At 45.8% G+C, this 12,883-nt stretch overlaps 1 pseudogene; it reads right to left on the bottom strand.

The window, feature by feature from the left end:
* Positions 1-2,518: 2,518 nt before the first annotated feature.
* On the bottom strand, positions 2,519-4,033 carry LOC141147996 (tripartite motif-containing protein 75-like; annotated as a pseudogene).
* Between the last annotated feature and the right edge of the window lie 8,850 nt (positions 4,034-12,883).

Here is a 12,883-nt window from a genome sequence, read left to right as displayed (position 1 = left end):
TACTCCTCCTGAGTACGGCGATACCACATGTGTGAGACTTCCACAGCCTGGCCACATACACAGGCAGGGTATGGCTGAGCATGGCTGGGTATGGCTGAGCATGGCTGGGTATGGCTGAGCATGGCCAAGTATGGCTGAGCATGGCTGGGTATTGCAGAGTATCGCCGAGTATGAGTGGGTATGGCAGAGTATGGCTGTGCATGGCTGAGCATGGCCGGGTATGGCTGAGCATGGCCGAGTATGGCTGAGCATGGCTGGGTATTGCAGAGTATCGCCGAGTATGACTGGGTATGGCAGAGTATGACTGGGTATCACCGAGTATTGCAGAGTATGGCTGGGTATTGCGGGGTATTGCAGAGTATTGCAAGTTATGGCAGAGTATTGCAGATTTTTGCGGGGTATTGCAGAGCATGGCTGGGTATGGCAGAGTATGGCTGGGTATCACTGAGTATTGCAGAGTATGGCTGGGTATCACTGAGTATTGCAGAGTATGGCTGGGTATCACTGAGTATTGCAGAGTATGGCTGGGTATCACTGAGTATTGCAGAGTATGGCTGGGTATCACTGAGTATGGCTGGGTATCGCGGGGTATGGCAGAGTATTGCGGGATATTGCGGGGTATTGCAGGGTATGGCAGTGTATTGCGGGGTATTTCAGGGTATTGCAGGGTATGGCAGAGTATTGCGGGGTATTGCGGGGTATGGCAGAGTATTGCGGGGTATTCCAGGGTATGGCAGAGTATTGCGGGGTATTGCGGGGTATGGCAGAGTATTGCGGGGTATTCCAGGGTATGGCAGAGTATTGCGGGGTATTCCAGGGTATGGCAGAGTATTGCGGGGTATTCCAGGGTATGGCAGAGTATTGCGGGGTATTCCAGGGTATGGCAGAGTATTGCGGGGTATTCCAGGGTATGGCAGAATATTGCGGAGTATGGCGGGGTATTGCGGAGTATGGCGGGGTATTGCAGGGTATGGCAGAGTATTGCAGAGTATGGCGGGGTATTGCGGAGTATGGCGGGGTATTGCAGGGTATGGCAGAGTATTGTGGGGTATTGCAGGGTATGGCAGAGTATTGCAGGGGTATTGCAGGGTATGGCAGAGTATTGCAGGGGTATTGCAGGGTATGGCAGAGTATTGCAGGGGTATTGCAGGGTATGGCAGAGTATTGCAGGGGTATTGCAGGGTATGGCAGAGTATTGCAGGGGTATTGTGGGGCATACCAGAGTACTGTGGGGCATTGCAGAGGGCATTGCAGGGCATGCATAGTAGTGGGGATGGCTGAGCATGGATGGATGGATGGCTGGATGTCTCTGTGCAGCGCTGTGGGCACTACACATGCAGCCCACAACGCTGCAGCCATCCATCCATCCCCCTCTCCGCTCACAGTGTACCGATCGGTACACAGAGGGGAGGAGAGGAACCGGCGTCATCTCATGACGCCGGTTTGTTTACATGTGATCGCTCCGTCATTTGACGGAGCGATCACATGGTAAACGGCCGCGATCAGCGGCCATTTACCGGGATCTGTGATGCGCCGGGTCCTCTGGACCCGGCGGTCACGGATGCTCTCGAGTGCGCGCCCTAGGGGGCGCGCGAGAGCAGAATTCTGGGAGGACGTCCCTGGACGTCCTCCCAGAGTTAAACAACCGCCCTGTAGCCGTCATTTGGCTATGGGCCGGTTGTTAAGCGGTTAAATTACTTACAGCATTGGTTTTCAGCGCGGTCATTATTGACTTATTTGGACACTATATAAAAGCACAGAAGCATTTTGATATATTGCTGCTTTTTTAATATATATATTTTTTTATTTTTTGGCTTGTAATACACAGTTATGCACTAGGCACTTAACTATATCCATAGTATGATATATGTGTATTAACATTTATAATTCACTGGTTCATTATTTATTTAATTTGAGATCAATTATTTACTGTGCACTTCTTATACATGCCTTTTAGCGCAGCGTATATATATATTTATAAAAGGTATACAGTATTTGTATAAAAGCAACCACAGCCTAAGTAGGAAAACCTGTCCCCTGCCAGCATTCTGCAGAGAAGGACCTTCACTCCCTGTGGGGAAGCAGTTGTCTCTTAAGTCAGTCCCGCTCATTGTGGATTTAGCTAGAGCTGTCAAATCAGCAAGGAGCATGAGCTTTATCTTTTGGAGAGCTCTAGCTCTTATTATCACAACTACCATTATGGCCAAAAGCATGTAGCTGTTCCCCAAGATGATTGAGTTCAGCTGTTCCCAACGAAGAGCACTGTTAATGCTACAGCATACAAAAGCATTTTAGACAATTCCACTCTTCCAAGCTTGTAATAACAGTTTAGTTAAGGCTCTTCTCTGCTCCAGCATCACTGCACAAATCCAGCTGCATAAAGACATTATAAGGTTTGATGTGTGCACATAATATGGCCATATTGAATTAAAACTAGGGGCATTAATATTGCTTTAAAAAGGTGTGATGGTCAGGTGTCCACAAATATTTTTTCCCATAGAGTGTATTTGTTGAAGTATTAGTCTAGGATTGTAATCCTGGAACCCTCACCAAGATAGAAGGCAGCATGCAGGGGTCTGGTGAAGGTGGTGGTGAAGGTGTGGAGATGTCTGATGGGGTCACACAGTTGGTAGAAGGACAGACGTCCGGCTTCATATTCCAGGAATATCCCAAAAGACCGCACTGGGGAATCCGTGGGGATTTTTGTTTTAGCATAGTTGTGCCTCACACTAAGATTGTCATGTACGCTGAGACCCCAGGATCTCCTGTTGTAACCAATGCGAGAGTCATTTCTTGTTGTCTTTCTCTCTATATTATCATAGGCGACTCCAATGCTACATTGTGTTCCCCTCACCTCCACCTCCCGGTAGTGATTCCCTGATGAGAATTTGCACTTACTCAAAACATGTTGGGATCGGAACCTCTCTGGAACACCACGTCTAACTTGACGATTTACACTATATTAAGCCATTCTGGAATTTCTTATTTTAATTTTACAATGAGCTGTCTTTATGTCCAGGGTAATCTCTGATTTCTTCATCTTTGGAAAAGCATCCTTCAGCATCCGTTTATTCAGACCATCAGAGAATTGTAAGAGTTCCTTGTGCAGCATCTCTGAAATTGGTGCTTCGTCAAACTGATTACCGCTTACTTTGCTATTTTCATCATTGAAGATCCCGATTAAATCAGTTCCCATTACTTTCTTGAGAAAAGTCAATGGATCGCTTACATTACATAGCTCCTGCATATCACAAATCTTTCCGGTAAGCTCTTGCCTCTGCTCCTCCAGCTTCTTTTTCCAATCAAGGACTGATTCTAAAACTTTTCTTTTCTGTACTTGGACCTCATTCAGAACCTTATTATGAAGAACTTCAAGCTCTCGCTGGACATTTTGGATTTGGGCAGTGACTTGTTCGCTGACAGCATCTATTTTTTTTGCCTGTGCTTCCTCAGAGTCCTGCAGACTATCAATCTGAGCTCAGATTGATCTCAGATTTTCTATAAACAGATTTATGTTTTTGTTGTTGATCACAGCAGAGTGAATATTCAGAAGCAGCACCTCATGAGTCTGGTGGTCCCCACCATGGTAGCAAAGGGAACAGATAAAGACACTGTGGTCTGTGCAGTAATGATCCAGGACTTTCTGATGAACGGAACATTTTCTGTCCTCCGGAGATGCAGTAGGCTCTATCAGAACATGTTCAGGTCCAGTACTGTGCTTCGTTAGGTGTTTAGCACAAAGTGAAGCATCACAATGCAGGCATGTCTTCTCTGCAGGAACAGGACCATCGCAGTATGTACAAGGGACTGTCTCCACCGTATGCAGCCGCCTCTTCTTAGGCGTCGGAGGGCATTCCAAAAATTCTTCTCCACAGTTTGGACAGGTATAAACTCTGGACCCTCTCTGTGTATCTAGTTCATGTGCAATACAGTCTCTGCAGAATCTGTGTCCACACTGCAACGAAACCGGGTCTGTATAGGGGTTCAGGCAAATGTAGCAGCTCAGATTTTCATCCAAAAAAGCAGCCGCCATTTAGAAAATACAAAATAGACAGAAATACATGGACTACCCAACGTGCAGGGGGGGGGGATCAGCCACATACGCTGCAAGCAAGATTAAGTCATTCCGTAAGTCAACCAGTTGTTAAATACATGAGTAGCAAGTCATCCACCAATTGAGGAGGTGAAAAAAAATGTTTGAGAACAGGTTCATCCGGTCCAAACACATTACAGTCCTTCCCTTCAGGTATATTGCAAATTTCGAACAAGAAAAAGTGTTTTTTTTTTTTAAGTAGCAAAACAGTCGGTGCCAATGGGTGTCTGACAAGTTTGAAGAAGGGAGAAATATTCAGAGGGTATGTACTGTAATGTAGTGTGAGGAGCAGGGGCGGACTGACAACCCATGGGGCCCCGGGGCAATAAGAGATCATGGGGCCCCCAGGATTAAAGATAGCCGCCATGGGGGCAGCCATCTTTAGGATGCAACATTAATGTGGCAGGGCCGTGTGGAGACCCAATAAAGGTACCAGGAGCCCCTCATGGGGAAGTGCCACCATAACAGCATCATGGGCCCTGGGCAAAATATTGCACTAGGGCTCCTACCAAGGAGATGATGACCTGCGGCTTGCACAGCGCTCCGTGGCACACAGTGGGCGTGGCTAAATACTAGACATGTGCGATTAGTTTTGTACGGAACGAAAATTCGTACGAATTTCCGTAAATTCGTACATTCGGGAGGATCCGAAATACGAATTGCTATGCTTCCGAATTTTGTACGAAATACGAAATTTCGTTTACGAATTTCGGATCCTAATTCCGTTACAACGGAATTGAGAATGTTTGTTAATTACGAATTTTCGTTATGATGAAGTTGAAAAACCCAGGAAGTCAGCACAGCACAGGGATGGTGGGAGCCCCTCATAATGAACATTCGTAATTGTTACGAAAAGTTAAAGGGGTTGTAAAGGTAAAAATTTTTTCACCTTAATGCATTCTATGCATTAAGGTGAAAAAACTTTTGACAGTACCGCCGCCCCCAGCCCCCCCATTTTACTTACCTGACGCCTCGAATCTTCGCTGCTCGTCCTCGTCATCTTCATTGCAGCTCAGCCTGGTCGCTGATTGGCTGCAGTGGATGGATTGAAAGCAGCGCAGCCATTGGCTCGCGCTGCTGTCAATCACATCCGATGACGCGGCGCGCCGGGGGCGGGGCCGAGTGATACAGCGAGCGGCTATAGCCGCCGGCTGTATCACGGGAGCGCGCCCGCAAGCACTCACCACCATGCGAGGGAGCTCGCATTAAGGTGGTAAATGCTTGCGGGGAGGAGCTGAAACAGCCGCCGAGGGACCCCAGAAGACCAGGTTCGGGGCCACTCTGTGCAGAACGAGCTGCACAGTGAAGGTAAGTATAACATGTTTGTTATTTAAAAAAAAAAAAAAAAAATTTACTTTACAACCCCTTTAAGGAACCCAAAAGTTAAAAACCCAGGAAGTCAGCACAACACAGGGATGGTGGGAGCCCCTCCATAAATTCATCATAACGAACATTCGTAATTGTTACGAAAAGTTAACGAACCTAACGAAGATTCGTATTTCGTACGGATCCAAATTGAATTCTAATTAGAAACGGAACGGAACAAAACAAAACAAATTTATTGACGGTGCACATGTCTACTAAATACTGCTGCATATTAGGTGTGGCTTTTTGTTTTCCAATATTTTTATTCAGAAAATTTTTTCAACAAATACAAAATCGACATTTATCTTTTTTTTTGTATGAAGTATTGGAACAATTGACAAGTCGTTTATAAGAAGGTTACAACACAAATTATGTCGTATACCTGTGAAGTTTTACGTTTCCTTGTCCTTATTTTAGGACTATATAGTAAAGACCTCAAACGAATAATAAAGAAATAAAATTTAAACAAAAATAGAACATAGAAAGGAGGAACTTCCTCTAGTAGGCACACAATGGGTGTGGCTTTTTAATCTAATTAGGATGGTTAGTCTGATTTTTTACAAAGTTTTTTCTTTCACAACTTTTTATTTTATTTTAATTGTTCAATTAATTTTAATATAATATTATTTTACCATCTTTTCACAATGCTGTTTGGGGGAGGAGGCTTTGGTGAAGTATCAGGGGTCTAAATAGGCCCCTGAAGTCTAATTTTTGACACATCCCCAGTACCTTTCTCTGCAGCCTTAGCTGCACTGCAGATGAATGAACAGGAGACAGAGGCTCCTGCCCATTCATTACCTGAAGCATAGTAAACACAAATATACCTGCAGCTGCTGCCAGCGGGAGAGGAAAGGAGGGGGCACTCTGGAGGTTATTACCTACAGAATCCTCCTTGCATCCTTCCAGAGTGCCTCCCTTACATCCTCCAAAGTGTCCCCTTAGTAATACTGTACTAAGGGGGTACTCTGGAGGAAATAAGGGAGTTCTCTAGAAGCACTAAGGAGCACTCTGGTACTAAGTCCGTACCTCCAGCGTGCTTCCTTACCTCCTCCTGTAGAGTACCCCCTTAGGCTCTGTTTCCACTAGTGCGACTTTTCATGCGACTTGGGACTGAAAAGTCGCATGACAAATTGTTTCCCATGATTTCCAATGAGTACCGTTCATATCTGTGCGACTTCAAGTCGCAGCGACTTCAAAGTAGTCCCTGCACTACTTTGGTCCCACTTTGATGCGACTTGAGGTCTATAGATACAGGCATTGCTTCAAATCGCGGTAAAAAGTCGCGGTAAAATCGCGGTAAAAAATCGCGGCAAAATCGCGCGACTTTGGGGACGCACTAGTGGAAACCTAGCCTAAGTGTCCTCTTATGTCCTGCTCCTCCAGAGTGCCCTTATTTAATCACTTTCCTACTGGGCACATTTACCCCCTTCCTGCCCAGGCCAATTTTCAGCTTTCAGCGCTGTCACACTTTGAATGACAATTGAGCGGTCATGCAGCACTGTACCCATATGACATTTTTATTGGGGCTGTTACTGATTAAACTTTACGTGTTCGATTTTTTCCTTAATCGATTAATCTACTAATTTCGATTAATTATAATGTGCACATACAGATCCAACTACTTTTAGCTGATCTCCTTGCATTGCAACTCTGCATTAATCAGTGGTAAATGTGGTATACACTATATACAATCACCCAACACTAGTTAGTTTCCAAAATCCATGACTTAACACTTTAAAAAAAAAAACTTTTAAAAAAATTTTAAGGAGTCTTTTAATGTTAAATTTATTTTTAGGGTGGACCTCCACTCAGGGGCGGATCCAGAGTCTGGTCTCGGGAGGGGCACCGCCAGAAAATACCTTTTTTTTTGCGGGCAATTTATCAGGGAAACGGCTGGTGTTGGAGCTTCAATCATTATGGCACCATGGTTATTATGGTGTCAAGATGATTGAAGCAAATTATTTCTATTCTTACATTGTAATATAAAATGAAATAGTTCAACTCACCATAATGCAGAATCAGTGGGAGCCCTGAGTGTGTCACTTTCCACGTCGCCTGCCACCAAATTCGGATTGTCACTTGCCACGTCACCTGCTACACGTTGCGGATGGTCACTTGCCACGTCACCTGCCACACGTTGTAAATTGTCACTTGCCACGTCACCTGTCACCAGATGAGGATTGTCACCTGCTGTGTCACTTTCCTGCTAAGGTGGTCTCTTGCTATGTCCCAGAGTCAGGCAGCAAAGAGATGATGTAATCTCTCTGCTGCCCACAGCTGCCTTCACAGTGAGGGTGGAACTGCATTGTCACTTGTCACTTGTCACTTGCCACGCCACCTGCCACACGCTGCGAATTGTCACGTCACCTGCTACACGTTGCGGATTGTCACTTGCCACGTAACCTGCCACATGCTGCGAATTGTCACTTGCCACGTCACCTGCCACCAAGTGCGGATTGTCACTTGCCACATCACCTGTCACCAGATGCGGATTGTCACTTGCCACGTCACCTGCCACACGTTGTGGATTGTCACTTGCCACGTCACCTGCCACACATTGCGGATTGTCACTTGCCACGTCAACCGCCACACGTTGCGGATTGTCACTTGCCACACGTTGCAGATTGTTACTTGCCACACGTTGCAGATTGTCACTTGCCACGTCCCCTGTCACCAGATGCGTATTGTCACTTGCCGTGTCACTTTCCTGCTAAGGTGGTCTCTTGCTATGTCCCAGAGTCAGGCAGCAGAGAGATGATGTAATCTCTCTGCTGCCCACAGCTGCCTTCACAGTGAGGAACTGCAGGGATGCAGAGCGGGCGCAGGTTGGTGAGAGATGATGTCATCTCTCTGCTCCCCTGCCTGCTGGCTCCCTGATTGGCCAGTAGCCCACTCACAGTCCCACACGGAGCCGCCCAGCTACCCCCCCCTCTCTCACCCGCCCACTCACTGACCTAGCCACCCACACTGTCACCCGCAGCGGAGCCGCCCACACTGTCACCCACGGCGGAGCCGCCCGCACTGTAACCCATGGCGGAGCCCGCACTGTCACTCGCGGCGGAGCCGCCCGCACTGTCACCCGTGGCGGAAACCGCCCGCACTGTCACCTGCGGAGCCGCCTGCACTGTCTGTCACCCGCATTCTCGGAGGGGGCAATTGCCCCGTTGCCCTCCCCTAGATCCGCCCCTGCCTCCACTTTAACAAGGCATTTTCAAACTTGCAGCTCAATTGCTTGCTATCTGGGTAATGCCTCCAATGGGTATACCAGTCCTGTTGACAACCATCTAAAATGGGAATGCCATTTCACTTCCCGTTGTGTCTCTGGGACAGAAAGTGAAATGAAAGCTCCACACTGGGATGCACACAGGGCCGGTGCTACCACTAGGCAAACTAGGCAGCCGCCAGCCGATTAGTGAACTGTTGAGCTTGGTCTCTAATTGTGTGGTGGGGGTGTGTGAATTTAAGCCACATCCCATTGCCTGATCTGAGGCTGAGCCCAGCAGTTCTCTAATCGGCTGGCTTCAGACTGCGCATGCACAGTTCAGAATCACAGACAAGGATTTTTTTTTTAAAGTATTTTATCGCCAGCCGTTCATAAGTTGTGTCCAGGCCAGGAGGTATTTAACCACTTGCCGACCGCACTATAGTCAAATGAGGGCTACAGCGCAGAAGGTTAGTTGTCTTAGAGGCTATCATATGCCATCCTCCCGTGATCGCACCCGCCGCGCTTTGTGACCACAGTATCCTCCGGACACTGCTGATCACAGAATAAGGTAAAGAGCCAATCAGCGGCTCATTACCACGTGATCAGCTGTGTCCAAATTTTTTTTTTCCAAAGTGTTTTACTGCCAGCCGCTTGTGAATTGTGGTTGGTCAGGCCGGCAGGGGTGGCAGATGTACACGCCGCTCGCCTACCTTTTGTCTTGCCCACAGAAATCGCAGGTGCAGCAGAGTGTGGGTAGCAGGGCCAGAAATTGTGATGACAGGCCAGGCTAATGTTGAGCAAGACAGGTGCTCTTATTGTGCTCCGTCTCCTATTGTGGTGTTTGAGGAGCTCAGGAATATTCACAGCACAAGGCAAGGATAGAACGCAGGGGTGGGAGGTGTGCTGGCAGTAAGGCTGAAAAGGAGCCAGTACAGTGACCTCTGTTATCATCTTCCCCAGAGCAGAGTTATGTTTGTGAAAAAAACAGGGAGCTTTGCTCTCATCCCCCTCCAGTCCATAATTTTCAATCAGAGTTTTCATTAGAGTTTCCCTTTACACCACAGTCCATATAGTCCCCCTTTAAATTAGAGTCTGCAGAGTTCCTCCTTGCCCTGCCCTTACACTGTGAACTCTGATGCTGCAGACTGTGATATAAGGAGAACACTGCAGACTGTGATGTAAGAAGAACACTGCAGACTGTGATATAAGGAGAACACTGCAGTCTGTGATATGAGGAGAACACTGCAGAATGTGATATAAAGAGAACACTGCAGACTGTGATATAAAGAGAACACTGCAGATTGTGATATAAAGAGAACACTGCAGACTGTGATATAAGGAGAACACTGCAGACTGTGATGTAAGGAGAACACTGCAGACTGTGATATAAAGAGAACACTGCAGAATGTGATATAAAGAGAACACTGCAGACTGTGATATAAAGAGAACACTGCAGACTGTGATATAAAGAGAACACTGCAGACTGTGATATGAGGAGAACACTGCAGACTGTGATATAAAGAGAACACTGCAGACTGTGATATAAGGAGAACACTGCAGACTGTGATATAAGAAGAACACTGCAGACTGTGATATAAGAAGAACACTGCAGACTGTGATGTAAGGAGAACACTGCAGACTGTGATATAAAGAGAACACTGCAGACTGTGATATAAAGAGAACACTGCAGACTGTGATATAAAGAGAACACTGCAGACTGTGATATAAGGAGAACACTGCAGACTGTGATGTAAGGAGAACACTGCAGACTGTGATATAAGGGGAACACTGCAGACTGTGATATAAGGAGAACACTGCAGACTGTGATATAAGAACACTGCAGACTGTGATATAAGGAAAACACTGCAGACTGTGATGTAAGAAGAACACTGCAGACTGTGATATAAGGAAAACACTGCAGACTGTGATATAAGAAGAACACTGCAGACTGTGATATAAGAAGAACACTGCAGACTGTGATATAAGGAAAACACTGCAGACTGTGATATAAGAAGAACACTGCAGACTGTGATATAAGAAGAACACTGCAGACTGTGATGTAAGGATAACACTGCAGACTGTGATATAAGAAGAACACTGCAGACTGTGATGTAAGAAGAACACTGCAGACTGTGATATAAGGATAACACTGCAGACTGTGATATAAGGAGAACACTGCAGACTGTGATATAAGGAGAACACTGCAGACTGTGATGTAAGGATAACACTGCAGACTGTGATATAAGAAGAACTCTGCAGACTGTGATGTAAGATGAACACTGCAGACTGTGATGTAAGGAGAACACTGCAGACTGTGATGTAAGGATAACACTGCAGATTGTGATATACGGGGAACACTGCAGACTGTGATGTAAGGAGAACACTGCAGACTGTGATATAAGGGGAACACTGCAGACTGTGATGTAAGGAGAACACTGCAGACTGTGATATAAGAAGAACACTGCAGACTGTGATATAAGAAGAACACTGCAGACTGTGATATAAGAACACTGCAGACTGTGATATAAGGGGAACACTGCAGACTGTGATGTAAGAAGAACACTGCAGACTGTGATATAGGGATAACACTGCAGACTGTGATATAAGAAGAACACTGCAGACTGTGATATAAGAAGAACACTGCAGACTGTGATATAGGGATAACACTGCAGACTGTGATATAAGAAGAACACTGCAGACTGTGATATAAGGAGAACACTGCAGACTGTGATTTAAGAAGAACACTGCAGACTGTGATGTAAGGAGAACACTGCAGACTGTGATGTAAGGATAACACTGCAGACTGTGATATAAGAAGAACACTGCAGACTGTGATATAAGGGGAACACTGCAGACTGTGATGTAAGAAGAACACTGCAGACTGTGATATAAGGATAACACTGCAGACTGTGATGTAAGGAGAACACTGCAGACTGTGATATAAGGAGAACACTGCAGACTGTGATTTAAGAAGAACACTGCAGACTGTGATGTAAGGAGAACACTGCAGACTGTGATGTAAGGATAACACTGCAGACTGTGATATAAGAAGAACACTGCAGACTGTGATGTAAGGAGAACACTGCAGACTGTGATATAAGAAGAACACTGCAGACTGTGATATAAGGGGAACACTGCAGACTGTGATGTAAGGAGAACAGTGCAGACTGTGATGTAAGGATAACACTGCAGATTGTGATATAAGGGGAACACTGCAGACTGTGATGTAAGGAGAACACTGCAGACTGTGATATAAGGGGAACACTGCAGACTGTGATGTAAGGAGAACACTGCAGACTGTGATATAAGGAGAACACTGCAGACTGTGATATAAGGAGAACACTGCAGACTGTGATGTAAGGAGAACACTGCAGACTGTGATATAAGAAGAACACTGCAGACTGTGATATAAGAAGAACACTGCAGACTGTGATATAAGAAGAACACTGCAGACTGTGATATAAGGGGAACACTGCAGACTGTGATGTAAGAAGAACACTGCAGACTGTGATGTAAGGATAACACTGTAGACTGTGATGTAAGGAGAACACTGCAGACTGTGATATAAGGGGAACACTGCAGACTGTGATGTAAGGAGAACACTGCAGACTGTGATATAAGGAGAACACTGCAGACTGTGATATAAGGAGAACACTGCAGACTGTGATGTAAGGAGAACACTGCAGACTGTGATATAAGAAGAACACTGCAGACTGTGATATAAGAAGAACACTGCAGACTGTGATATAAGGGGAACACTGCAGACTGTGATGTAAGGAGAACACTGCAGACTGTGATGTAAGAAGAACACTGCAGACTGTGATATAAGAAGAACACTGCAGACTGTGATATAAGAAGAACACTGCAGACTGTGATATAAGGAGAACACTGCAGACTGTGATGTAAGGAGAACACTGCAGACTGTGATATAAGAAGAACACTGCAGACTGTGATATAAGGGGAACACTGCAGACTGTGATATAAGGAGAACACTGCAGACTGTGATATAAGAACACTGCAGACTGTGATATAAGGAAAACACTGCAGACTGTGATGTAAGAAGAACACTGCAGACTGTGATATAAGGAAAACACTGCAGACTGTGATATAAGAAGAACACTGCAGACTGTGATATAAGAAGAACACTGCAGACTGTGATATAAGGAAAACACTGCAGACTGTGATATAAGAAGAACACTGCAGACTGTGATATAAGAAGA

Source organism: Aquarana catesbeiana, linkage group LG06 (assembly GCF_042186555.1).
Source record: "Aquarana catesbeiana isolate 2022-GZ linkage group LG06, ASM4218655v1, whole genome shotgun sequence".
In the NCBI taxonomy this organism is placed as follows: Eukaryota; Metazoa; Chordata; class Amphibia; order Anura; family Ranidae; genus Aquarana; species Aquarana catesbeiana.
This window is presented reverse-complemented; position numbering and strand designations above follow the sequence as displayed.